Raw genomic sequence first — 26,821 nt, forward strand, 5'->3', positions numbered from 1 at the left:
TCAATCTCTCCTCATAAGACAAGCCCCGCATCTCTGGAATCAATCTAGTGAACCTCCTCTGAACCGCCTCCAATGCAACTATATCCTTCCTCGAGTAAGGGGACCAAAACTGTGCACAGTACTCCACCTTGTACAGTTGCAACAACACTTCCCTATTTTTGTACTCTACTCCTTTAGCAAAAAATGCCAAAATTCCATTTGCCTTCCTTATTACCTGCTGTACCTGCATACCAGCTTTCAGCGATTCATGCACAAGGACACTCAGATCCCTCTGCACTGAAGTATTCTGAAGTTTCTCTCCATTTAAATAATAAATCAGAGCTGTTCTGATGAAAGGTCATCTTGACCTGTAACATTAACTCTGATTCTCTTCATAGATGCTGCCTGACCTGCTGAGTGTTTCCGCATTTTCGTTTTTATTTCTCAAGGGCAGTTAGGAATGGACAACAAGTGCTGCCCTTGCCAGTGATGCTCACATCCCATGGAAGACTACTAAAAAAAGAGGGGGCTGCTGGATAGGTCTGCCGATGACACCTTCCATCGCTTTGCAGATGAGCGAGACTAGACTGATGGGGAGGAAGTTGCTGGATTAGATTTGTCCTGCTTCTTGTGAATACACCTGGGCAATTTTCTGCATGTTAATGTAAGCACTGGCAGGTCTTGTGGCACAGCGTGTTGCATCCCTACCCGAAGCTCCAGGTTCAAGTCCCACTTTGGCACTTGATGGCCACAGAAGCTAAGTTCATAATATGACCAAGTAGGTTTATTATCAGCCTGTAAATCCTTCTAATACCCCTGCTGGCAGGTGGGTGAGTTTCTTGGTCAGTCCTACTGCAGAAGGCAATGGGAAACCACTGCAGTACCTTGCCAAATGTAGTCATGGACCAACCCAATAGAAGTCCATTGGCACCAACACTCTGTTTGGGCATGGTAGCTGGAGAAGTAGGAAGGTAGGCACCAGTGCTGTGCGTGTACTGGAAACAGCCAAGTTTTATTATCTTAATGGTGCTATATAAATATATGTTGTTGTTATTGATGTTTGGTTGCCAATTGGGCTGTTGCCAGGTTATTCCTTGCAACATCAAGCTTCAAGGCCATGTCTTTGTAAATAGCAACATTGAATAAAAAGCAAGGAATTTACGCTAAACCTTTTCAAAACACTGCTTTGGCCTCAACTGGAGCATTCAGTATAATTCTGTGGACCAGGCTTTAGGGAGGATTTCAAGGCCTTGGAGCAGGTGGGGAGTAGGTTCATCAGGATGATACCAGGGATGAGAGGCTTCAGTTATGAGAAGAAAATGGAGAAGGTTAATTGGAAACCCAGTAGAGGTATTCGGAATTCTGAGGGCTTTTGATAGCGGAAGTGGGGGGGGGATTGTTTCATCTGCCAAATGGGTCAGTAACTAGAATTACAAGTTTAAAATTGAAAACCACTTAAAAGAGTGTATTCCTGTTGCCTTCAGGTAGAGCTAACCAGGAAACTCTCCTGCTCTTCCATCCTGCCTTCAGGGGTATTGGAAGGATTTACAGGCTGATAATCAACCTGCTTGGCCACATTATAAACTCACCTTCCGTGACCATCAAGTGCTGAATCAGGACTTGAACCTAGAGTTTCTAGCCCAGAGGTAGGGACTCAACCCACTGTGCCACAAGACCTGCTGGTACCTATATTACCATGCAGAAAATTGTCCAGGTATATTCAAAAGAAGCAGGACAAATCTAATCCAGCAACTTCCTCCCCATCAGTCTAGTCTCGCTCACCTGCAAAATGATGGAAGGTGTCATCGACAGACCTATCCAGCAGCCCCTTTTTTTTTAATAGCATCAGTGGCAAGGGCAGCATTTGTTGCCCATTCCTCAATGGCAAACAAATTAGAGGGGAAATGAGGAGAAAGTTGTTCACGCAGAGAGTTGTAAAGATCTAGAATACACGATCTGAAAGGAATCAGATCCCATTGGAACTTTCAAAATGCAGAGGGACATGTCATAGAGTCATAGAGGCATTACAGTACCGAAGGAGGCCATGTGGCCCATTGAGTCCATGCTGGCTCTCTGTAGAGCAATCCAATCAGTCCCATTACCCTGTTCTATCCCCTTAACCCTGCAAGTTTATTTCCCTCAATTGCCCATCCATTTTCCCACTGAACTCATTTATCGACTCTGCTTCCACCATCCTTGTACACAGCAAATTCCAGGCCATTAACACGCGCTGTGTAAAAATGTTCTTCCTCACTTCTCTCTTGCATCTCTTGCCCAAAATACCAAATCTGTGTTCCCTAGTCCTTGTACCAATGGCCAATGGGAACAGTTTTCCTTAGTCTACCTGATCTAAACTGTAATAATTTTGTACACTTCTATTCCTCACTTTACCATTACCACCAACCCTGGTTCAATGAAGAGTGCAGGAGGGCCTGCCAGGAGTAGCATCAGGCACACCTAAAAATGAGGTGTCAACCTGGTGAGCTACAAGAAAGGACTATTTCCGTGCCAAACAGCACAAGCAGAATGTGATAGATAGAGCTACGCGATGCGACACCAACAGATCAGATCTAAGCTCTGCAGTCCTGCCACATCCAGTCATGAATGGTGGTGGATAATTAAACAACTCAGTGGAGGAGGACACTCCACAAATATCCTTTTCCTCAATGACGGAGGAGCCCAGCACATCAGTGCAAAAGATAAGGCTGAAGCATTCACAGCAACCTTCAGCCAGAAGTGTCAAGTGGATGATCCATCTTGGCCTCCTCTTGAGGTCCCCAGCATTGCAGATGCCAGTCTTCAGCCAATACAATTAACTCCATGTGATATCAAAAAATAGCTTGAATGCTGCAAAGGCTATGGACCCTGACAATATTCCAACAATAACATGGAAGGCTTGTAGTCCAGACTTGCTGCGTCCTTAGCCAAGCTGTTCCAGTACAACTACAACATTGGCATCTATGTGGCAATGTGGAAAGTTGCCCAGGTGGGTCCAGGACAAATCCCTACTGGCCAATTACCTATCCATCAGTCTACTTTTGATCATCAGTAAAGTGATGGAATGAGCCATCAGCAGTGCTATCAAGCAACACTTGCTTAGCAATAACCTGCTCCATGACACTCAGTTTGAGTTTCACCAGGGCCACTCAGATCTTGTCCTCATTACAGACATGGTTCAAGCATGGATAGAAGAGCTGAACTCATGAGGTGAGGTGAGAGTGATTGCCCGTGACATCAAGGCAGCATTTGGGTAAGAGTGGTGTCAAGGAGCCCTAGCAAAAGTAGAGTCAATGGGAATCAAGGGGGAAACTGGTTGGAGTCATACCTAGCACAAAGGAAGTTGGTTGTGGTTGTTGGAGGTCAGTCATCTCAGCTCCAGGAGCTCACTGTAGGAGTTATTCAGGGTAGTGTCCTTGGCCCAACCATCTTCAGGTGCTTCATCAATGACCTTCCTTCCATCATAAGGTCAGAAGTGGGGATGTTCGCTGATGATTGCACAATGTTCAGCACTATTCGTAACTCCCAAGATACTGAAGCAGTCTATGTCCAAATGCAGCAAGACTTGGACGATATCCAGGCTTGGGCTGACAAGTGGCAAATAACATTCACACGACACAAGTGTCAGGCAATGACCATCTCCAATCAGAGTAAATTTCACTGTCGCCCCTTGACATTCAATGGCATTACCATTACTGAGTCCCCCACCATCAACATCCTGGGAGTTACCATTCACCAGAAACTGAACTGGATTAGCCATTTAAATATTGTGGATACAAGAGCAGGTCAGAGGCTAGGAATCCTGCAGCGTGTAACTCACCTCTTGACTCCCCAAAGCCTATCTACCATCTACAAGGCACAAGTCAGGAATGTGATGGAATACTCCTCACCTGCCTGGATGAGTGCAGCTCCAACAACACTCAAGAAGCTTGATACCATTTAGGACAAAGCAGCCCTCTTGATTGGCACCCCATCCACAAACATTCACTCCCTCCACCACTGACGCACAGTAGCAGCAGTGTGTATCATCTATAAGATGCACTGCAGGAACTCACCAAGGCTCCTTCGACAGCACCTTCCAAACCTACGACTGCTACCACCTAGAAGGGCAAGGGCAACAGCTGCATGGGAACACCACCACCTAGAAGATCCCCTCCAAGTCACTCACCATCCTTACTTGGAAATATATCACCGTTCCTTCAATGTCTCTGGGTCAAAATCCTGGAACTCCCTCCCTAGCAACACTGCGGGTATACATACAACAAAGGAGATGCAGTGGTTCAAGAAGGCAGTTCGCCACCATCTTCTCAAGGGCAATTATGGATGGGCAATAAATGCTGGGTTAGCCAGCCACACCCAGATCCCATGAATTAATAAAAAACAGTACTAAAAATGAATGTAAAGGAATAAAAGGTAATGAGAAATGTTAATGGAACGTTGGCCTTGTTCTCAAGGGATTGGAATACAAAGGGATGGAAGTGATGCTTTATTTAAGACCATAAGACCATAAGACATAGGAGCAGAAATTAGGCCATTCGGCCCATCGAGTCTGCGCCACCATTCAATCGTAGCTGATAAGTTTCTCAACCCCATTCTCCCGCCTTCTCCCCGCAACCTTTGATCCCCTTACCAATCAAGAACCTGTCTATCTTGGTCTTAAATACACTCAATGACCTGGCCTCCACAGCCTTCTGTGGCAATGAATTCCATAGATTCACCACTCTCTGGCTAAAGAAGTTTCTCCTCATCTCTGTTCTAAAAAGGTCTTCACTTTACTCTGAGGCTGTGCCCTCGGGTCCTAGTCTCTCCTACTAATGGAAACATCTTCCCCACGTCCAATCTATCCAGGCCTTTCAGTATTCTGTAAGTTTCAATCAGATCCCCCCTCATCCTTCTAAACTCCATTGAGTATAGACCCAGAGTCCTCAAACGTTCCTCATATGTTAAGCCTTTCATTCCTGGGATTGTTCTCATGAATCTCCTCTGGACCCTCTCCAGGGTCAGCACATCCTTCCTGAGATTTGGGGCCCAAAATTGCTCACAATATTCTAAATGTGGTCTGACCAGAGCCTTATAAAGCCTCAGCAGCACATCCCTACTTTTATATTCCAGTCCTCTAGAAATAAATGCCAACATTGCATTTGCCTTCCTAACTACCGACTCAACCTGCAAGTTAACCTTAAGAGAATCCTGGAGTAGGACGCCGAAGTCCCTTTGCACTCCAGACAACTGAATTCTCTCCCCATTTAGAAAATAGTCTATGCTTCTACTCTTCTGACCAAAGTGCATGACCTCACACTTCCCCACATTGTATTCCATCTTTACCTATTCTCCTAACCTGTCCATATCTTTCTGCAGCCTCCCCGCCTCCTCAATACTACTTGTCCCTCCACCTATCTTTGTATCATCTGCAAACTTAGCCAGAACGCCCTCAGTTCCTTCATCTAGATCATTAATGTATAAAGTGAAAAGTTGTGGTTCCCAACACTGACCCCTGCGGAACTCCACTAGTCACCGGCCACCATCCTGAGAAGGACCCCCTTATCCCCACTCTCTGCCTCCTGCCAGACAGCCAATCTTCTATCCATGCTAGTACATTGCCTCTAACACCATGGGCTCTTATCTTACTGAGCAGCCTCCTGTGCGGCACCTTGTCAAAGGCCTTCTGGAAGTCCAAGTAGATAACGTCCATTGGCTCTCCTTTGTCTAACCTACTTGTTACCTCCTCAAAGAATTCTAACAGATTTGTCAGGCATGACCTCCCCTCGATGAAACCATGCTGACTTTGCCCGATTTTACTATGCACTTCCAAGTATTCTGAAATCTCATCCTTAATAATGGATTCTAAAATCTTACCAACGACCAAGGTCAGGCTAATTGGCCTGTAATTTCCCGTCTTTTGCCTCACTCCCTTCTTAAACAGGGGGGTTACATTAGTGATTTTCCATTCGTCTGGAACCCTCCCTGACTCCAGTGATTCCTGAAAGATCACCACTAATGCCTCCACTATCTCTTTAGCTATCTCCTTCAGAACTCTGGGGTCTGGTCCAGGTGGATTATCCACCTTCAGACCTTTCAATTTTCCTAGCACTTTCTCCTTGGTAATGGCCACCATACTCACCTCTGCCCCCCAACTCACTTGAACTTTGGGGATGTTACTCGTGTCTTCCACTGTGAAGACTGACGCAAAGTACCTATTCAGTTCCTTCGCCATTTCTTTGTTCCCCACTACTACTTCTCCAGTATCATTTTCCAGCAGCCCAATGTCCACTTTTGCCTCTCTCTTACCCTTTATATATCTAAAAATACTCTTGCAATCTTGCTTTATATTACTGGCTAGTTTACCCTCATACTTAAACTTCTCCCTCCTTATTTCTTTTTTAGTTGTCCTCTGTTGGTCTTGTAGACTTCCCAATCTCCTGGTTTCCCACTGCTCTTCCCTCGCTGCATTGTATGCTTTCTCTTTAGCTTTTATGCTGTCCCTGACTTCCCTTGTCAGCCATGGTTGCCTCGTCTTCCCTTTAGTATGCTTCTTCTTCCTAGGGATGAATTTTTGCTGTGTCTCCCAAATTACTCCCAGAAACTCCTGCCATTGCTGTTCCACTGTCTTTCCTGCTAGGCTCATCTCCCAGTCAATTCTGACCAGCTCCTCCCTCATGCCTCTGTAGTTGCCTTTATTCAGCTGATTCCAGCTTTTTCCTCTCAAATTGCAGGGTAAATTCTATCATATTATGGTCACATCCTCCTAAGGGTTCCTTCACCTTAAGCTCCCTTATCAAATCGGCCTCATTACACATCACTAAATCTAGAATTGCCTGTTCCCTAGTGGGCTCCACCACAAGCTGCTCCAAAAAGCCATCTCGTAGACATTCCACAAATTCCTTTTCTTGGGATCCACTACCAACCTGATTTTCCCAGTCTACCTCCATATTGAAATCCCCCATGATCACTGTAAACCTTGCCTTTCTTACATGCCTTTTCTAGCAGAGATAAAAGCAAATAACAGTGGATGCTAGAAATCCAAAACAAAAATACCTGGGAAAACTCAGCAGGTCTGGCTGCATCGGTGGAGAAGAGCACAGTTGACATTTCAAGTCCTCATGACCCTTCAACAGAACTAAGTAAAAATAGAAAAGGAGTGAAATATAAGCTGGTTTAAGGTGGGGTGGGGGGGTGTTGGGACAAGAAGAGCTAGGTAAAGGGCCAGTGATAGTTGGAGATAACCAAAAGATGTCACAGACAAAAGGACAAAAAGATGTTGAAGTGGTGATATTATCTAAGGAATGTGCAATTAAGTGTAGAAAGCAGGACAAACAAGGTACAGATAGCCCTAGTGGGGTGGGATGGGGTGAAGGAATCTAAAAAGGCTAAAAGGTAGAGATTAAACAATGGATGGAAATACATTTAAAAATAATGGATATAGGTTGGAAAAGAAAAATGTATATAAATTATTGGAAAAAGTAAAAAGGAGGGGGAAAAATGGTAAGGGGGTGGGAATGGAGGAGAGAGTTCATGATCTAAAATTGTTGAATGCAATAATCAGTCCGGAAGGCTGTAAAGTGCCTAGCTGCTAGATGAGGTGCTGTTCCTCCAGTTTGTGTTGAGTTTCACTGGAACAATGCAGCAGGCCAAGGACGGACATGTGGGCAAGAGAGCAGGGTGGAGTGTTGAAGTGGCAAGCGACAGGGAGGTCTGGGTAATGCTTGCGGACAGACCGAAGGTGTTCTGCAAAGTGGTCACCCAGTCTGCGTTTGGTCTCTCCAATGTAGAGGAAACCGCATTGGGAGCAACGAATGCAGTAGACTAAGTTGAGGGAAGTGCAAGTGAAATGCTGCTTCACTTGAAAAGAGTGTTTGGGCCCTTGGACGGTGAGGAGAGGGGAGGTGAAGGGGCAGGTGTTGCATCTTCTGCGGTTGCATGGGAAGGTGCCGTGGGAGGGGTTTGAGGAGTAGGGGGTGATGGAGGAGTGGATCCCTACGGAATGCCGATAGGGGGGGTGAAGGGAAGATGTGTTTGGTGGTGGCATCATGCTGGAGTTGGTGGAAATGGCGGAGGATGATCCTTTGAATGCAGAGGCTGGTGGGGTGATAAGTGAGGACAAGGGGGACCCTATCATGTTTCTGGGAGGGAGGAGAAGGTGTGAGGGCGGATGTGCGGGAGATGGGCCGGACACAGTTGAGGGCCCTGCCAACCACCGTGGGTGGAAAACCTCGGTTAAGGAAGAAGGAGGACGTGTCAGAGGAACTGTTTTTGAAGGTAGCATCATCGGACCAGATGCAACAGAGGCGAAGGAACTGACAGAATGGGATTGGAGTCCTTATAGGAAGCAGGGTGTGAGGAGCTGTAGTCGAGGTAGCTGTGGGAGTCGGTAGGCTTGTAATGGATATTGGTGGAAAGTCTATCACCAGAAATTGAGACAGAGAGGTCAAGGAAGGGAAGGGAAGTGTCAGAGATGGACCATGTGAAAATGATGGAGGGGTGGAAATTGGAAGCAAAATTAATAAATTTTTCCAGGTCCCGACGAGAGTATGAAGCAGCACCGAAGTAATCATCAATGTACCGGAAAAAGAGTTGTGGAAGGGGGCCAGAGTAGGACTAGAACAAGGAATGTTCCACATACCCCATAAAGAGACAGGCATAGCTGGGGCCCATGCGGGTACCCATAGCCACACCTTTTATTTGGAGGAAGTGAGAGGAGTTAAAAGAGAGATTGTTCAGTGTGAGAACAAGTTCAGACAGACGGAGGAGAGTAGTGGTGGATGGGGATTGTTCGGGCCTCTGTTCGAGGAAGAGGTGGAGAGCCCTCAGACCATCCCAGTGGGGGATGGAGGTGCAGAGGGACTGGACGTCCATGGTGAAGAGGAGGCAGTTGGGGCCAGGGAACTGGAAATTGTTGATGTGATGTAGGGTGTCAGAGGAATCATGGATGTAGGTGGGAAGGGACTGGACAAGGGGAGAGAGAAGGGAGTCAAGATAACAAGAAATGAGTTCCGTGGGGCAGGAACAGGCTGACACGATCGGTCTGCCGGGACAGTTCTGTTTGTGGATTTTGGGTAGGAGGTAGAAGCGGGCCTTCTGAGGTTGGGCGACTATCAGGTTGGAAGCTGTGGAAGGAAGATCCCCAGAGGAGATGAGGTCAGTGACAGTGCTGGAAACAATGGCTTGATGTTCAGTGGTGGGGTCATGGTCCATGGGGAGGTAGGAGGAAGTGTCTGCGAGTTGACGCTCAGCCTCTGTGAGGTAGAGGTCAGTGCGCCAGACAACAACAGCACCACCCTTGTCAGCGGGTTTGATGTTTGATGACAATGTCAGGGTTGGACCTGAGAGAACAGAGTGCAGCAAGTTCAACAATTTTAGATCATGAACTCTCTCCTCCATCCCCAACCCCTTTCTGTTATTTTTAAATGTATTTCCATCCATTGTTTTATGTCTACCTTTTAGCCTTTTTAGATTCCTTCACCCAACCCCACCCCCACTAGGGCTATCTGTACCTTGCTTGTCCTGCTTTCTATCCTTAATTAGCACAATTCTTTAGATAATATCACCACCTTCAACACCTCTTTGTCCTTTTGTCTGTGACATCTTTTGATTATTTCCACCTATCACTGGCTCTTTACCTCACTCTTCTTGTCCCAACACCCCAATCCCCTTAAACCAGCTTATATTTCACTCCTTTCCTATTTTTACTTAGTTTTGTTGAAGGGTCATGAGGACTCGAAAAGTCAACTGTGCTCTTCTCCACTGATGCTGCCAGACCTGCTGAGCTTTTCCAGGTATTTTTGTTTTTGTTTTTGTTACACCTTTTCTATCTCCTGGTATATCTTGTGCCCCACATCCTGACTACTGTTCGGAGGCCTGTACATAACTCCCATTATGGTCTTTTTACCTTTGCGATTCCTCAACTCTACCCACACAGATTCTATATCATCTGACCCTACGTCATTTCTTGCTTTCGATTTAATCTCATTTCTTACTTACAAAGCAACCCACCTCCTCTGCCAACCTGCCTATCTTTTCGATAGGATGTATATCTTTGGATGTTTAGCTCCCAGTCCTGATCCCCTTGCAGCCATGTCTCCGTGATGCCCACCACATCATACCTGCCAATTTCAATCTGCGCCACAAGCTCATTTACCGTATTTCGTATACTGCGTGCATTCAGATACAACACCTTCAGTCCTATATTTACCGTATTTTCTATACTGCCTCAGCGTCTTGGTTGGACTATATTTGGAGAGCTGTATTGACTTTTTGCCACTGAGCCTCCAGCAATATATATTGGCCTTGAAGAGACACTGGACAGAATGACAACTGGTCTTAAAGGGTCAAATTCTGAGAACTGGTTTTTGGAGGGTTTAGGAATGATCAAACAGATATTGATGCAGAGACATTATTTCCACTGGTGGAGAAACCCAACCATTCCTGAAACTCCACCTCACCTGAAATTGGAAAAATTTAATTTTGTTTTTAGGTACACTTCATGCAGTGCGTTCAAGCTCCTTGACTTATTTTTAGCTTCCTTCGTATCGCTGGTAGTTTATCATCCTCCTCTACTGTAAAGCCAGACACAAAGCACTCATTTCACAAGTTTTTCTTTCTCATATAAGTCTTACCTGCATCTGCCTTTAATAGGCCCACACTCCCTTTTACCACTATCTTTCTCTCAGTATTTTTATAAAAATGTCTGCTGATAGTTTTCTTATTCCTTTCAAGTTTTTTTTTCTCATATTCCCTCTGATTAATTTCTGTGTATTCTTTTCTTGGTTTAGTTTATAACTTGACTCACACTTTTCCTTACATTTGCATGAGGCTTTTCTGTTAGTTTGATGCTGTCTCTTATTGACTTGCTCACCATGACTGCTTAACTACATAAGTAGTGCCATTGCCTTTTAACTGTCCTGAATTGTGTCTTATATTAATTCAGGTGGGGATTCATTCCAGTGACCCTACGAACATACATGCGACCATACGAGTTCAGAGCAGGAATAGGCCGTTCAGCCCCTCAAGCCCGCTTCACCATTTGATAAGATCATGGCTGATCTGATTGTGGCTTCAACTCTACTTTCCTGTCTACCCTATACCCTTTGACTCCCTTGTCAATTAAGAATCTATCTATCTAAGTGTTAAAAATATTCAATGGTCCAGCCTCCACCTCTCTCTGGGGAGGAGAATTCCACAGACTAGCAACCCTCTGAGAGAAAAAAAAACTCCTCCTCACCATCTTAAATAGGAAACTTCTTATTTTATTAACTGGGTCCCCTTGTTTTAGACTCTCCCATAAGAGGAAACACCCTCTCAGCAACCACCCTGTCAAGTCCCCTCAGGACCTTACATGGTTCAATAAGATCATCCCTCGTTCTTCTAAACTCCAATGGATGCAGGCCCAACCTGTCTTCCTTCATCCGAGGAATCAGTTGAGTGAACTTTTTCTGAGCTGCTTATAATGCAGTTATATCCTTTCTTAATCTGTTTCTGCGTCCAATTTTAACTGAGAAACAGGAGAATACTTTTGCTGGTTGTGCACTTTTAAAAGTTGATAAAGTTTAGAGTTCAGATTGAGCAATCTGACTTAACTGGATCATTCCATGTTTATTGAGATGTATAATGCAAAAAAAAACAGTCATCCTAACTTTTATGAGCGAGAAATGAGAAAGCTTCAACAGATTTAACTTATATTGGCTGTAAATGGTGGCCTTACAGCTTTAAAATTTAACTAAGCCCTTTCCTTAAATGACTTGAAGCACACAGTGCAGCATTTAATGGCCATATAAAATGCAAAGTTTCCTTTTTTGTTATTGGATCTTATTGTACTTTACACCACACTGAATTCACTGCGGGTAATGTACCTAATTCCATGAGCCAGGTTGACTTTTATAAAAGTACATTATGATACTCGTGCAAACATCTAGATGAAGATTACATTTTACAAAATGTGCCCAGAACACAAAAGCACATCAGATATTGAGTACAAATGATTCAACTCAGCCCAGCATTATGGAAAACCTCAAGCGTGAGAGTATTCCAAAGCAAAATATCAGAGTATTTCAGTGGAAGTATTTTTTTCCTTTGTACCTTCGCCCACATCTCTTCCTCTTCTATAAAAACAAAAAAACTGCGGATGCTAGAAATCCAAAACAAAAACAGAATTACCTGGAAAAACTTAGCAGGTCTGGTAGCATCGGCGGAGAAGAAAAGAGTTGACGTTTCGAGTCCTCATGACCCTTCGACAGAAGGGTCGAAGGGTCATGAGGACTTGAAATGTCAACTCTTTTCCTCTCCGCCGATGCTGCCAGACCTGCTGACTTTTTCCAGGTAATTCTGTTTTTGTCTTCCTCTTCTATGCTCACTTCAGCCATTTCTCTTCAGTAGAACCAATGGTGTGGGTATCTTGACTTAGCGCGAGAGTGTAAAACGGATCTGTTTTACATCTCTCTCATTTTTATTTCCATTTAAGTTCATATAATTTCAGACCTTGGCAACTGCTCACCTTTTCTCAGGTAGCAGGTGCTGGTAATGTTCTGCTTTTGCCATTTACAATTCCTTGACCCAGCTTCTCTCATTTACATCTCCTCTAGACTCATCCTTTGCCATTTGCACCACCTCTAGACCATCTTTTGCCATTTACACCTCCTCTAGACCCATCTTTTGCCATTTATACCTCCTCTAGACCCATCTTTTGCCATTCACAACTCCTCTAGACCCATCTTTTGTTTCATTACTTGTCCCATTACCACCCTCCTGGTTTAGCATTGCACCATCATATCTTCTGATCATTTAGTCACTTCAGCCCTGCGCTCTACATTGGAACTTCCTCCCCACCCTCAAAATATTTTCCATCTCTGCACTTGCTTATCACCTACCTGTTACATCACTAACTTGCCAGTTCTAATGAAAGGCCATCGACCACAGTGGCTGCAAATTTTCTGTCTTTGTTTCAGACTTCCAGCATCTGCAGTATTTTGCTGTTGATTTACTAACACTTGTTTGATACAATTTGGAAAAATGGCGCCCTTCCCCTTTTTCATCCTGGTCTCCTTAATCCGCTCTGTAATGTGGGGATTCAGTGACATGTTGCCTGATTTTTCAGTGCTCGTCTATTCTTCCTGTAGTGAGCTTCAAGTTGTGGCCAATTCGAATGTGACAGGACGTGAAGGCATTAGGGAGGGTGTAAAAAAGATTCACAAGAATGTCTCCCAGGATGGACAACTTCAATCAAATGGATAGATTGGAGAAGTTGGAGATAATCTCCTCGGAGAAAAGAAGATTAAGAGGAGATTTGATCAAGTTGTTCAAAATCATGGGTCTGGACAGGATAGATAGGGAGAAACTGTTCCCATTGGCGGAAAGATTGAGAGCCAGAGGACACAAGATTTAGGGTGATTGGCAAAAGAAGCAACAGAGACATGAGGAACGATTCTTTTATGCAGCGAGCGGTTAGGATCTGGAAGGCACCGCCTGAGAATGTGGTGGAGGCAGATTCAATTGGGAATTGGACAATAATCTGCAGAGAAAACAATGGCAGGTCTATGGGGAGAAGGCTGGGGACATGTAAGGAAATTGCTCTTGACCAAGGGAGTTGCTCTTACAGAGAGCTGGCACAGGCAAGGCGGGCCAAATGGCCTCCTTCTGGACCATAACCATTCTAAAATTCTATCAGTATAGGAACAAGAAGAAACCACTTATAAAGGTGAGCAGGAAGCAAAAAATAGCCCTTTAAGAGAGCTTACCGGTGGATGCAAATGTAACAGTGAGAAATTGCATCAGTACTTTAACAGTCAGTGGACTGTCAGAGAAGACGTGTGGTCTGATTTGATGATGGAATACTGTTACACAAAGCATGAGGCAGTGATAATGCATGTTTTTTATTGGCTTTGATGAATAATAAGACATTTGCAGTAACAAATCGTTTTGCTATCTCCCTTTTTCCTTCTACTTTTCTATATGCTGCAATTACATTATTCTAGAGAGCAGGGCTCCAACTGTGTAATGTATGGAAAATGCCCAGGATATACCAAATGATGCACAATAATTGAGAAGAGAGTGGCATCTTTTTCGCTCATATCTCATAGTCCTGTTAGCATAATACAAGGATAATTGATTGTGGGATCCATCAGTGGCTCAGTGAGAGGTCAGAGGGGCACCTTGACCTCCCTCCTGGAGCCCCTTCTCCTTAGGGAGTCAGGAAGGGGCCCTCAGGCACTCATAGGGAAGAGGGGCATCAGCTGGAGACTCTGGGCCATCCACCCAGGTGACTCCAATGTTAGTATCTAAAAAGTTCTGTTTAATGAATGTTAAATACCCAGTACTTGAAGATAATAAGGTGAACAAGTGCTGGGTATTGATTGGTTAATGATACTCAAGTGTATATAAGGAAGAGTCAGCCAGGACTGGCTGTCTAATGTGTTAGAAGTGAAAAGTCAGAATGGTAGTGGGCAATAAACAGTCTTAACTGAATCATCCTAGTCTCTTGTATCCTTCACATCCAGTCTTGGGATTTAGCCAACATCTGACAATGTCCAGCCTTACCCAATCCCATCTGCCTGTGACCCCCATCACCTCCAGGTGTACAGGCCAAGGAGGGTGCACCTGCCACACAGCAGGACACCCAAAGCAGGCCGGGACCATCTAGCTCTCGGCCCTCGAGAGGACGCCCACCAAAGACAACAGGGTGTAGCAGTCAGCAGACTGCCTCCACCTCCACAGTAGATGTTGGGGATATACCAAGATGCAGTGAGGGTTAGAAAAATTAAGAAGCTTTGACATCACTTTTAGGTCATGGGTGTTCAATCGCTGTTTATATCATGGACCTTTGTAAATACATTTGCTGGTCGTGAGAATGATCTCATCATTTGAAAACATCATGCATATGCATTTATATGCGAGGGTGAGCCATGGTCCCAATTTGTGATCGCCTCCCTTTGTGAGCCTCACATTCATGTGATGTGTAACTGAGTCATGATAGTTACTCAACCCTTGTGTTATGTCAGGAATTTATGTCAAACTCTTTACTGGAAGGGTCTCCTAAATGCAGTACTAACCAAATTCCTTACAAGCCCGAATGGAGTTAGATGTGTTCATTAGCCTTGGAGGGGTAGCTGTAATTGTGTCTCCAAATGAGATGGCTGCCTTCGCTGGTACTGCCAAAGCAAAGGAACTGCAGCTATGATGGTCTCTTCAACCATGAGCGCTCCTCAGGCCAGGATTTTCCGATTCCCTCCCGCCATGAGACCGTAAACTCCTGTCCAAAGTCAACAGGCCTTTGGCTGATCTGTCAAATTTTCCATCTCGCCTGCTACAATTCCCACCATGGGCGGAAGTAGAAAATTCCGGCCTCAGTGCCTGCTGAAAGTTTCTCATAAAGGTGGCGTTTGTGCTGTTGTGCCCACTTTCACTTCCCAGATTGCACGGGTACAGGTGTCACTGCTGGTCTTTCCAAATATTAGGGCCTGGTGAATCATGAGGGTTGAAGGTGCAAGTGCGAGCACTGAACTTGCTCTCATTGTTACTGGTTATAAAGGCCTTTCAGAGCACTAACAAAGCACTAAGGGACAGGAGGAATGTGGCCGTGTCCTGTTGCCTGCACTTTAATCCTCCTGGAATCTTGTGGCTATTAGACTGACATGGGCATGCCCTCCATGTTGTGCTTCTTCAATGCGCTCATGTGGAAGCTGACCTTCATCTCCCTCTTCAGTTTCTTGCCCTTCTTGCTCTTCACCATCCGAGGAGCTCTCAGCCTCCTCCATGTCTCCCTCTGGCAAGAGATCCCCCCCTTTGAAGTGGCAGGTTGCGAAGGGCGTAACAGACCACAATTTTGCAGAACACCCTCTGTGGAGAATACTGCAGAGCCTCACCTGAGCGGTCCAAACATCGGAAGTGCATCTTCAGGATGCTAATGGTCTGCTTGATGATGGATCATGTCAAGCTATGCGCCACATTGTATCTCTCCTCCTCGACACTCAGAGGGAGATATGTGGGTGTCAAGAGCCATCGCTCTTATCCCCAACCAGTCAGCCCTGTAATCGCTGTGGCCCTTCGAAAATGTGAGGCACCTGGGAGTGCCTCAGGATGTATGAGTCATGGGAGCACCCAGGGGTACCTGGCACAAATGTGCATGATGTGCTTTTGATGATCATACACCAGTTGGATGTTCATGGAGCTGAGCCCTTTCCTGATAATGAACATCAGGGACTACTGCCATGGAGCCCTCAAAGTCACATGAGTGCAATCGATTGCACCCTGCACTCTGGGGAAGCCTGAGATAGCTGCTAACCCCAGAAATCTAGCAGCCTGGCGAGCTTCATCGAGGGGTGAAGTTGACATAATGATAAGCCTTACTGTAGTGGGCACCTGTCATCTCCTTGATACATGTATGTGCTGAGGACTGTGAGAAGCTGCATAGGTCCCTTGTCAATCCCTGGAATGATCCACAGGCAAAAAAATTAAGTGTGGCGGCGACCTTCAGGGGCACTGGTAGGGATGTCCTCCCAGTCCACGGGGCATTAGATACTCCTGCAGAATGTGGTAGATAAGATCCACCACATCTCTGGACATGCATAGATGTGCACAGCATTGTCTGTTGTTCATCCCCAGATAGGAAAATCTTCTTTGGTAGACCTTTGGTCATGCGAGTCACCTCCCTGGGATGGGTCTAACCTCCTCATCCTCTGCTTCTTGCTGGGGCTCCTCTGGACCATGGACCTGAAGCTGGGCCTCCTTCTGAAGCTGTGCTGGATGGTGCTGGACCCTTCTTCTCCTCAATCAGATCACTGCCATTCAGAAGGCAGCATTGAGCAGAGATTCCATTATTCAGTCCTCTTTCCCCCTGGGGGTTGATAGATGCAAGAGATTAATGAAGACTGGTTAAATATAGTGGACCTCCAGCTCGCAAACAAAGCCAACGTCATGCCCTTGAGCTACGTCTGTGCTATCAGCTTTTCACTGATACGGCCTGTAGCTGAGGTGCACACTTGGGTTTCTAGGTGACCACGATGCCGGCCCTGATACTTGGCATCTCAATCCTGCAGAGTTTGGGAGAGGGTTGAACAAATTCATGAAATGTGCCACCTTACCAAAAGCACTCCTGCAACCTCTGACCCGGGACGCTCGCACTTCAGCAATGACTGGATGCCCTTTGGCCCATTATCCATGCCAATTGGCGAAAGCGCATTAGAGGCTTTCATTGGTGACCTGGCAGATATGCAGCAGCTCTGCTTCCTTAACGGTTGCCTACCTCTTCCATTCTCACATATCTCTCTGTTAATGCTCAAATGGAGCAACTGTATTGTGAAGCCAATGACTCCTGCAGTCTCTCATTAAAGCACATCAAAGGACAATGGCACCAGTTGCAGCTTCCCGAGGAAGCCTTCCTTTTCCTCTCAGCTCTGACTCTATTTCAACGTTGAGACTCTAAGCAGTTTGAGTGTGCCCCCTGGGAGGGTCCCTTAGCCCAGCTGTGGGCTCCTCCCACACAGCCTCAGACCTTTCCCGTGCAGATTCTTTTGGTTTTAAACTGCGCAACAACTTCGGGCTTTCAAGATGGTGGCACTGCTTTTTTTTATTTTGAGACCAGCTTCAACCCTCCCCCTGTGCATGTTCTGGTCCCTCCAATCTTTCTGGAACCCCATAGTGTGCAGCTAGAGCTCCCTCTGGTTATTCTCCAGCCTCCCCCAGCAATCCTGCATCCTATTGGAATTGTGGTCGACATTCCAATGCTCCCACCTGAATACATCACTGTAGGTGTCCCCATGTCCAAAGCTGATCTGACCCCCTCCCTACCTTGAGGCTGTGTGTACAGTCATGTACAGAGAAATCACGCATCCACCCCCCCCACCCCAGGAGAGCTTTGAATACCCCGCTGCACACCAAGACGTGCCTTACCCCAATTGAGCTCACAGCCCTTGCTCCTCCCTGGAGCGGGACTACGATGTGCCCTGTAGCATTGCTCACAAAGTACCAGGACTGTCTTTAATCCCTTATCTTGACCTTTTGGCCCCAGATCAGGGACTATGACTGCCTTTCAATGAGATCTTGCATTCCTTCTTGACTGATGACAACACAGGCTCCCTCCCCACCTCCTCCATAAGTCCCTCGTGTGCCACACTAACACAACCCGCCTCAGGTACTGTGGAGTCTGCGTGCATCCTCTCTCATTCATGCAGTTCGATTCCCATCCACCCCCTTCTGTGTCTGCGTTCGGGTCACCTGTGTCAGACTCCCAACATCCCCACCCTCGGTCTCTCCCCTGCGTCCCATCACCTCCCCTTCCCACTCCAGCCCAACCATTGCCTATTGTCCCCTGTGTCTCCGTCTCTCTTCCCCCTGCTGCAACCCCTCCATTGCCCATTGTCTCCCGTATGTCCGTCTTCCTTCCCCGCCCCCACCCCCGAATCCCCCCAACCCCCCCCCCCAACAAGGTTGCAATGCTGGTCTCTGGGCCTGAGACCCGCAGAACACACCCACCCTGGAGTAAGGGCAAAGCCAGTGAGCAGACCAATCCTACACCCCGACTAGTGTAGCATCTCACTGGCATTGGTGAGAACCTGGAGCAGGTAGGCTTTGAATGTCGCACTCGCTTCGAAGTCGCGTGCAAAGTGAGGGCCGACGGCTACACGCCACTTATTTCCAACCATAATTCGGACCAGCCTAATTTCCCTCTGTAGCGCAGGATTGGGAGTGGGACTGTATTTCCGGCGAGTGGCACTTTCATTGAGCAGTGGTGACATGGTAGTGCGTGCAACTGGCGTTCCCGACATGGATCAGCGGCAAACCAGCCCGCCATGAAAGTACTGAGGGGAAAATTCCCAACTGATTCCCTGTCGGCGGGAATCCAATTTTGGGTCTGCCTCCAAATTTTCCCTTCCCGTCTGCCACAAAACCCGCTGCTGGCAGGGCCGGAAAATTCCCCCCGTTAGCTCTGTTTCTCTCTCCACAGATGCTGCCAGACCCCTGCTGAGTTTTCCAGCATTTTCTGTTTTCAATTTCACATTTCTACCTCCCCGCAGTTCCGTAGGGGACCCATATTAGACTCAAAACATTAACTCTATTTCTGCTGCTCCACAGATGCTTCCAGTCCTGCTGAGTTTTTCCAGCACTTTCTGTTTTTTTTCCACCAGGAATCCCTTATCCTTTACAATATGTTGTTACCTCTGGAATCTCAATGTTGGGAACTTTGGACATTTATAGACCCTCTCTAATCCAGTGCTGTATATGATGGTTGAAATATTTGCAAAGGTTCTCTCTCAATTAATGAATAAACCTTGGAGACTCACAAAGTTTCATCGAAGATTTATTGTACTTCTCAACTGATAAAAATCAGTGTTTACAGCTTTTTGATACGAGAGCTTGGTTTCCTATGTGGACTAAGCACAGGCCCTTACCTGTGTGGTTGTGTTACAGGTACAAGTTTCAGACTTGTACTTGCTCAGACATAGGACTGTTTATTCCACACATTAATGTACCAATGGCTTAATGTCCAACAAACTTAAGCTACAAAACTTCAAAGTCTTAGACACATAAAAATGCACAGAAATGCAGAGCGTCATTTCAGGTTAATTATTTTGGGCATGGATTTATAACTTGCAAGTGCTTTCCAACTCATAAACCTGAACACTAATTAGTAATGAAACTTGCGTTATTGAGTAGTCATGTGTCAGCCATAGCACAGTGGTCAGACTCTCGCCTAAGTCAGACAGTCATAGGTTCAAGTCCCACTCCAGAAACTTGAGCATGAAATTTTCTGTGCAATACTGAGGTGGTGCTGCACAGCCAGAGATGCTGACTTTGACATAGGTGTTAAAATGATGTCTCGTCTGACCTTGCAGATGGACATAAAAGATCTTGTGGTGATATTTTGAAAATAGCAAGGAATGCATTAATGTTAGTTCCTTGGCCAACATCACTAAAAATGGATTATCTAGTCATTCCTCTTTGTGGGAGCTTGCTGTGCACAAATTGACGACCACATTTCTTTAAAGTTTGACAGTGACTACAGTCAAAATTACCTCATCAGCAACAAAGTACATGGGGAGGTTGTGAAAGGCGTTATATAAACACAGGTTCTTTTGTGCTAATAGACAACCGTCAACCTTTACTTTAAAGGGTCTTGCTATAAAGCTCCAGCCAAAAGTTGGCACTTCCGACAATGCAGCACTCCCTCAGTGCTACATTGGCAGTGCCAGCTTAGGTAATGAGCTCAAACCTCTGGAGTGAGACTTGATCCTGAAAAACTCTGACTCGGGGGGGGAGAGGCAGAGAAAGAGTGCCATGGCTGACACTGTATATTGGGCATCACTTGATCATGAGCAATACCACAGGAGTTCTCTTAGTATTGTAGTGTTGACACTGTGCTGAAAGTGGCCTTGGTTTTTTTCCTAAGCTTGGGAAGGATCGGTCTGAAACATGGCCTTGCAGCTGTTGCAGTTCCAGTGGTACCACAGTTGCTGTGTTGCCCACCTATTGATTTGGGCAGCTACTTGCTAAACATACTCTGTGCACTTTTTGGGCTAACTTCACCTTGAGGATCCTCACCCAACAACAGGCCAGACTGGGGCCTGCATGGCATTTTACAACAGTTAATGTAAATACTGGGAAATAGCAAGCCAAGAGGACCATCAAGGACTTTGTTTAACACCTCAATTCTGACAATGTAGCATCAGACTACCACCCTAGATTTTGTGTGTGAGTCTCTGTGGTGGTACTTGAACCCACAACCTTCTGATTTAGAGGTGCCAGTAGTATCCACTCAGCCATGACTGACAACTACCTCCCATTTATTCATTTTCCATGCTCCTTCCAATCATGGCACACAACCTTGATGTTGAAATGCATTGTGGGCTACTGCACCATCTAAAGAACCTGTGCATATGACCATTTCTGTTTGTGGGAACTTGCTGTGCACAATATGACCACTGTACTTCCTACACTACAACAATGAAAAGTGCCTCAGTGACTAAAATGCTTTAGGGCATCCTGGGGTCAGGAAATGAAACTATTTTTTCTTCACATGTAAATTGGCAACCTGATCACTCTGGGTTACTTCTGTCGATTTCTTAGTACCTGGGCTAAGGTGCACATTGGCAGGGACCAAGGAACAGGCTGTTCTACCTCCCGTCTTGTGACTTGGGAGATTCTGTTTCAAAATCCACTTCAGATGCAAATAAAGATCTGGTAATGTTCCAAAAAATGTGATGCATGTCTTGGACAGGAGTGGTGAGGGAGTGGGGGCTGTGAAATATATATCATCTGGAATCCATGCTCCTCATCATTGTCCATTAACTGCTGCTGCTTGCCTGTGGACACTGGAGCTTGACAGTGGATGACCTTCATACTTACTAATGCAACATGTCTCATGTGTGCATGCTAGAAGCTACATATATTCAAACATTTTTTTGATATTCGTTCATGGGATGTGGGCATTGCTGACTGGGCCAGTAGTTATTACCCATCCCTAATTGCCCTTGAGGAGGTGTGGTGAGCTGCCATCTTGAACTGCTGCAGTCCAAGTGGTGTGGGTACATCCACAGTGCTGTTAGGGAGGGAGTTCCAGGATTTTGATCCAGCAACAGTGAAGGAACGGTGATATATTTCCAAGTCAAGATGGTGAGCGTCTTGGAGGGAACTTCCAGGTGGCGGTGTTCCCATGTGTCTGCTACCCTTGTCCTTCTAGATGGTAGTGGTTGTGGGTTTTGATGTTGCTGTCTGGGCAGCCTTGGTGAATTCCTGCAGTGCATCTTGTAGATTGTGCACACTGCTGCTACTGTGCGTCGGTGGTGGAGGGAGTGAATGTTTGTGGATGGGGTGCCAATCAAGCAGGCTGCTTTGTCCTTCTTGAGTATTGTTGGAGCTGCACTCATCCAGCCAAGTGGAGAGTATTCCATCACACTTCTAACTTGTGCCTTGTAGATGGTGGACAGACTTTGGGGAGTAAGGAGGTGAGTTACTCACTGTAGGATTCTTAGCCTCTGGTAGCCACAGTATTTATATGGCTAGCCCAGTTCTAACCCAGGAAGCTGAATGTGGCGGATTCAGTGATAATAATGCCAATTGAATGTGAAAAAGTGATGGTTAAATTCTCTGTTGTTGGAGATGGTCATTGCCTGACACTTGTGAGCCACGAATGTTAGCTGCCACTGTCAGCCCAAACCTGGATATTGTCCAAGTCTTGTTGCATTTGGACACGGACTGCTTCAGCACCTGAGGAGTCGTGAATGGTGCAGAACTTTGTGCAATCATCAACGAACATCCCCGCTTTTGACCTTATAAGACCATAAGACTTAGGAGCACAAATTAGGCCATTTGGCCCATCGAGTCTGCTCCGCCATTTAATCATGGCTGAAAAGCTTCTCAATCCCATTCTCCCGCCTTCTCCCCATAACCTTTGATCCCCTTACCAATCAAGAACATATCTATCTCGGTCTTAAATACACTCAATGACCTGGCCTCCACAGCCTTCTGTGGCAATGAATTCCATAGATGCACCACTCTCTGGCTAAAGAAGTTTCTCCTCATCTCTGTTCTAAAAGGTCTTCCCTTTACTCTGAGGCTGTGCCCTCGGGTCCTAGTCTCTCCTACTAATGGAAACATCTTCCCCATGTCCACTCTATCCAGGCCTTTCAGTATTCTGTAAGTTTCAATCAGATCCCCCCTCATCCTTCTAAACTCCATCGAGTATAGACCCAGAGTCCTCAAACGTTCCTCATATGTTAAGCCTTTCATTCCTGGGATCGTTCTCGTGAACCTCCTCTGGAACCTCTCCAGGGCCAGCACATCCTTCCTGAGATACAGGGCCCAAAATTGCTCACAATATTCTAAATGTGGTCAGACCAGAGCCTTATAGAGCCTCAGCAGCACATCCCTGCTTTTATATTCTAGTCCTCTCGAAATAAATGCCAACATTGCATTTGCCTTCCTAACTACCAACTCAACCTGCAAGTTAACCTTAAGACAATCCTGGACTAGGAATCCCAAGTCCCTTTGCACTCCAAATTTCTGAATTCTCTCCCCATTTAGAAAATAGTCTATGCCTCTATTCTTCCTACCAAAGTGCATGACCTCACACTTCCCCACATTGTATGCCATCTGCCACTTCTTTGCCCATTCTCCTAACCTGTCCAAATCTTTCTGCAGCCTCCCTGCCTCCTCAATACTACCTGTCCCTCCACCTATCTTTGTGTCATCTGCAAACTTAGCCAGGATGCCCTCAGTTCCTTCATCTAGATCATTAATGTATAAAGTGAAAAGTTGTGGTCCCAGCACTGACCCCTGCGGAACTCCACTAGTCACCGGCCACCATCCTGAGAAGGACCACCTTATCCCCAATCTCTGCCTCCTGCCAGATAGCCAATCTTCTATCCATGCTAGTACCTTGCCTCTAACACCATGAGCTCTTATCTTACTAAGCAGCCTCCTGTGCGGCACCTTGTCAAAGGCCTTCTGGAAGTCCAAGTAGATAACATCCATTGGCTCTCCTTTGTCTAACATACTTGTTACCTCCTCAAAGAATTCTAAGATTTATCAGGCATGACCTCCCCTTGATGAAACCATGCTGACTTTGCCCGATTTTATCATGCACTTCCAAGTATTCTGAAATCTCATCCTTAATAATGGACTCTAAAATCTTACCAACGACCGAGGTCAGGCTAATCGGCCTGTAATTTCCCGTCTTTTGCCTCACTCCCTTCTTAAACAAGGGGGTTATATTAGCGATTTTCCAGTCCTCTGGGACCCTCCCTGACTCCAGTGATTCCTGAAAGATCACCACTAACACCTCCACTATCTCATCAGCTATCTCCTTCAGAACTCTGGGGTGTAATCCATTTTTCCCAGGTGATTTATCCACCTTTAGACCTTTCAGTTTTCCTAGCACCTTCTCCTTGGTAATGGCGCCATACTCACCTCTGCCCCCCCCGACTGTCTTGAACTTTGGGGATGTCACTCGTGTCTTCCACCGTGAAGACTGATGCAAAGTATCTATTCAGTTCCTTTGCCATTTCTTTGTTCCCCACTACTACTTCTCCAGCGTCATTTTCCAGCGGCCCATTGTCCACTTTTGCCTCTCTCTTACCCTTTATATATCTAAAAAAACTCTTGCAATCTTCTTTTATGTTACTGGCTAGTTTACCCTCATATTTAATCTTCTCCCTCCTTATTTCTTTTTTAGTTGTCCTCTGTTGGTCTTTGTAGGCTTCCCAATTCCCTGGTTTCCCACTGCTCTTTGCCGCATTGTATGCTTTCTCTTTAGCTTTTATGCTGTCCCTGACTTCCCTTGTCAGCCATGGTTGCCTTGTCCTCCCTTTAGTATGCTTCTTCTTCCTAGGGATGAATTTTTGCTGTGTCTCCCAAATTACACCCAGAAACTCCTGCCATTGCTGTAGCACTCTTTTTCCTGCTAGGCTCATCTCTCAGTCAATGCCGGCCAGCTCCTCCCTCATGCCTCTGTAGTTGCCTTTATTTAACTGTAATACCATTACATCTGATTCCAGCTTTTTCCTCTCAAATTGCAGGGTAAATTCTATCATTTTATGGTCACTTCCTCCTAAGGGTTCGTTCACCTTAAGCTCCCTTATCAAATCGGCCTCATTACACATCACTTAATCTAGAATTGCCTGTTCCCTAGTGGGCTCCACCACAAGCTGCTCCAAAAAGCCATCTCGCAGACATTCCACAAATTCCTTTTCTTGGGATCCACTACCAGCCTGATTTTCCCAGTCTACCTGCATATTGAAATCCCCCATGATCACTGTAACCTTGCCTTTCTTACACTCCTTTTCTATCTCCTGGTGTATCTTGTGCCCCACATCCTGACTACTGTTCGGAGGCCTGTACATAACTTCCATTATGGTTTTTTAACCTTTGCAGTTCCTCAACTCTACCCACACAGATTCTACATCACCTGACCCCATGTCATTTCTTGCTATCGATTTAATTTCATTTCTTACTAACAAAGCAATCCCACCCCCCTCTGCCAACCTGCCTATCTTGAGGTCCTGTTTTTTAATCCCCTTTCTAACTCCCTAAAATCTGCTTTCAGGACCTCATCCCTTTTCCTACCAGTGTGGACCACAACCTCTGGATGTTCACCCTCCCACAAAAGAATGTTCCACATCTGCTCTGTGACATCCTTGACCCTGGCACCAGGGAGGCAACATACCATCCTGGAGTCATGTCTACGGGCGCAGAAATGCCTGTCTGCTCCTCTAACAATGGAATTTCTTGCCACTACGGCACTTCCACTCTTTCTCCTCCCTCCTGAGCATCTGAGCCACCTGCAGTGCCACAGGCTTGGCTCTTGCTGCAGTCCTCCAAGGAAATATCTCGCTCACCAATATCCAAAATGGAAATCATATGGAGTGAGTCGGATTGGCTGAAACTGGCACCTAGGATGCTGGGGACCTCTGGAGGAGGCCAAGATGGATCATCCACTTGGCACTTCTGGTTGAAGGGTGTTGCAAGTACTTCAGCCATATCTTTTGCACTGGTGTGCTGGGCTCCCCGATCATTGAGGATGAGGATATTTGTGGATCCTCCTCCTCCAGTCAGTTGTTTAATTGTCAACCACCATTCACGACTAAATGTGGCAGGGGTGCAGCACTTTGATCAAATCCGTTAGTTGTGGGATCGCTTAGCTGTGTCTATCGCAATGCTGCTTAAGCTATTTGGCACATAAATAGTCCTGTGTCATAGCTTCACCAGGTTGATACCTCATTTTTAAGTATGCTTGGTGCTGCTCCTGGCATGCCCTTCTGCACTCTTCATTGAGCCAGGGCTGATCTGCTGACTTGATGTCAATCATAGTGTAGGGGATATGCCAGCCTATGAGGTTACAGATTGTGGTTGTATACAAGTCTATTGCTGCTGATGGCCCACAGCTATTTAAATTAAACAAAAGCAATGGAGGACAATGGTTTCCTGGTGCATTCTCCATGGTAACACCTCGACCAATCAGAGTCAACCAGCCAACCAATCAGCACCCTTTCTCCCTTTGTCACTCCCTTTGAAATTTGGCATTCTTGCATCTGTCCTGATGAGTGCAAGATGAAAAGCTTTGGCAGCAAGTCTCTTTTTTCAGCAATACATAAGTTCTGTAATAGCCAGAAACTACTTCCATTTTCTTTGTGTGAAAGAATGCTTCCTGGTATCACCACTGAATAGCCTAGCTCTAATGTTAAGGTTATGTCTCCTTGTTCTGGACTCCCCCAGCCAAGGAACTAGTTTCCTTATTGACCCTATCAAATCTTTTAATCATCTTAGGAACATGGACTGGTCTACCACAACATAACTGATCTGATCCTATCTTCTCCTATGTAATTCTATGTATCTTAACTAACAGCCTTGGGTACATAATCCTTAAAGCTTAGCTGAACAAAAATCTATCAAGCTCAGTTCAGAAATTTTCTCTTGACCCCTAGCCTCCACAGCTGTTTGGTGAAGTGAGTTCCTGATTTCCACCCTCCCCCTTTGTGTAAAGAAATGCTTTCTGACATCGATCCTGAATGACTTAGTTCTAATTTTAAGGCTATGAGTTCTTTTTCTGCACTGTTCCCAGCTGAGGAAATAGTTTCTCCCCTAATTTCCTATCAAAGACTTTAATCATCTCAAAAAGCTCGATTAGGCCACCCGTTAATCTTCTACACTCAGAGAAATACAAACCCAGTTTATGCGAAATCAAAGTACTGAAGATGATGGAAATCTGAAAAAAAAACAGAAAATACTAGCAACACTCAGCAGCATCTGAGGAGGGAAACAGAGTTAACATTTCAGTTCGATGATCTTTCGTCAGAACTGAGGAAAGATAAAAATGTGATAGGTTTTGAGCAAGTGAAAGGTGGGCAGGCACAGGAAGAGGGAG

This window comes from Carcharodon carcharias, chromosome 12 (genome assembly GCF_017639515.1).
Source record: "Carcharodon carcharias isolate sCarCar2 chromosome 12, sCarCar2.pri, whole genome shotgun sequence".
Classification (NCBI taxonomy): domain Eukaryota; kingdom Metazoa; phylum Chordata; class Chondrichthyes; order Lamniformes; family Lamnidae; genus Carcharodon; species Carcharodon carcharias.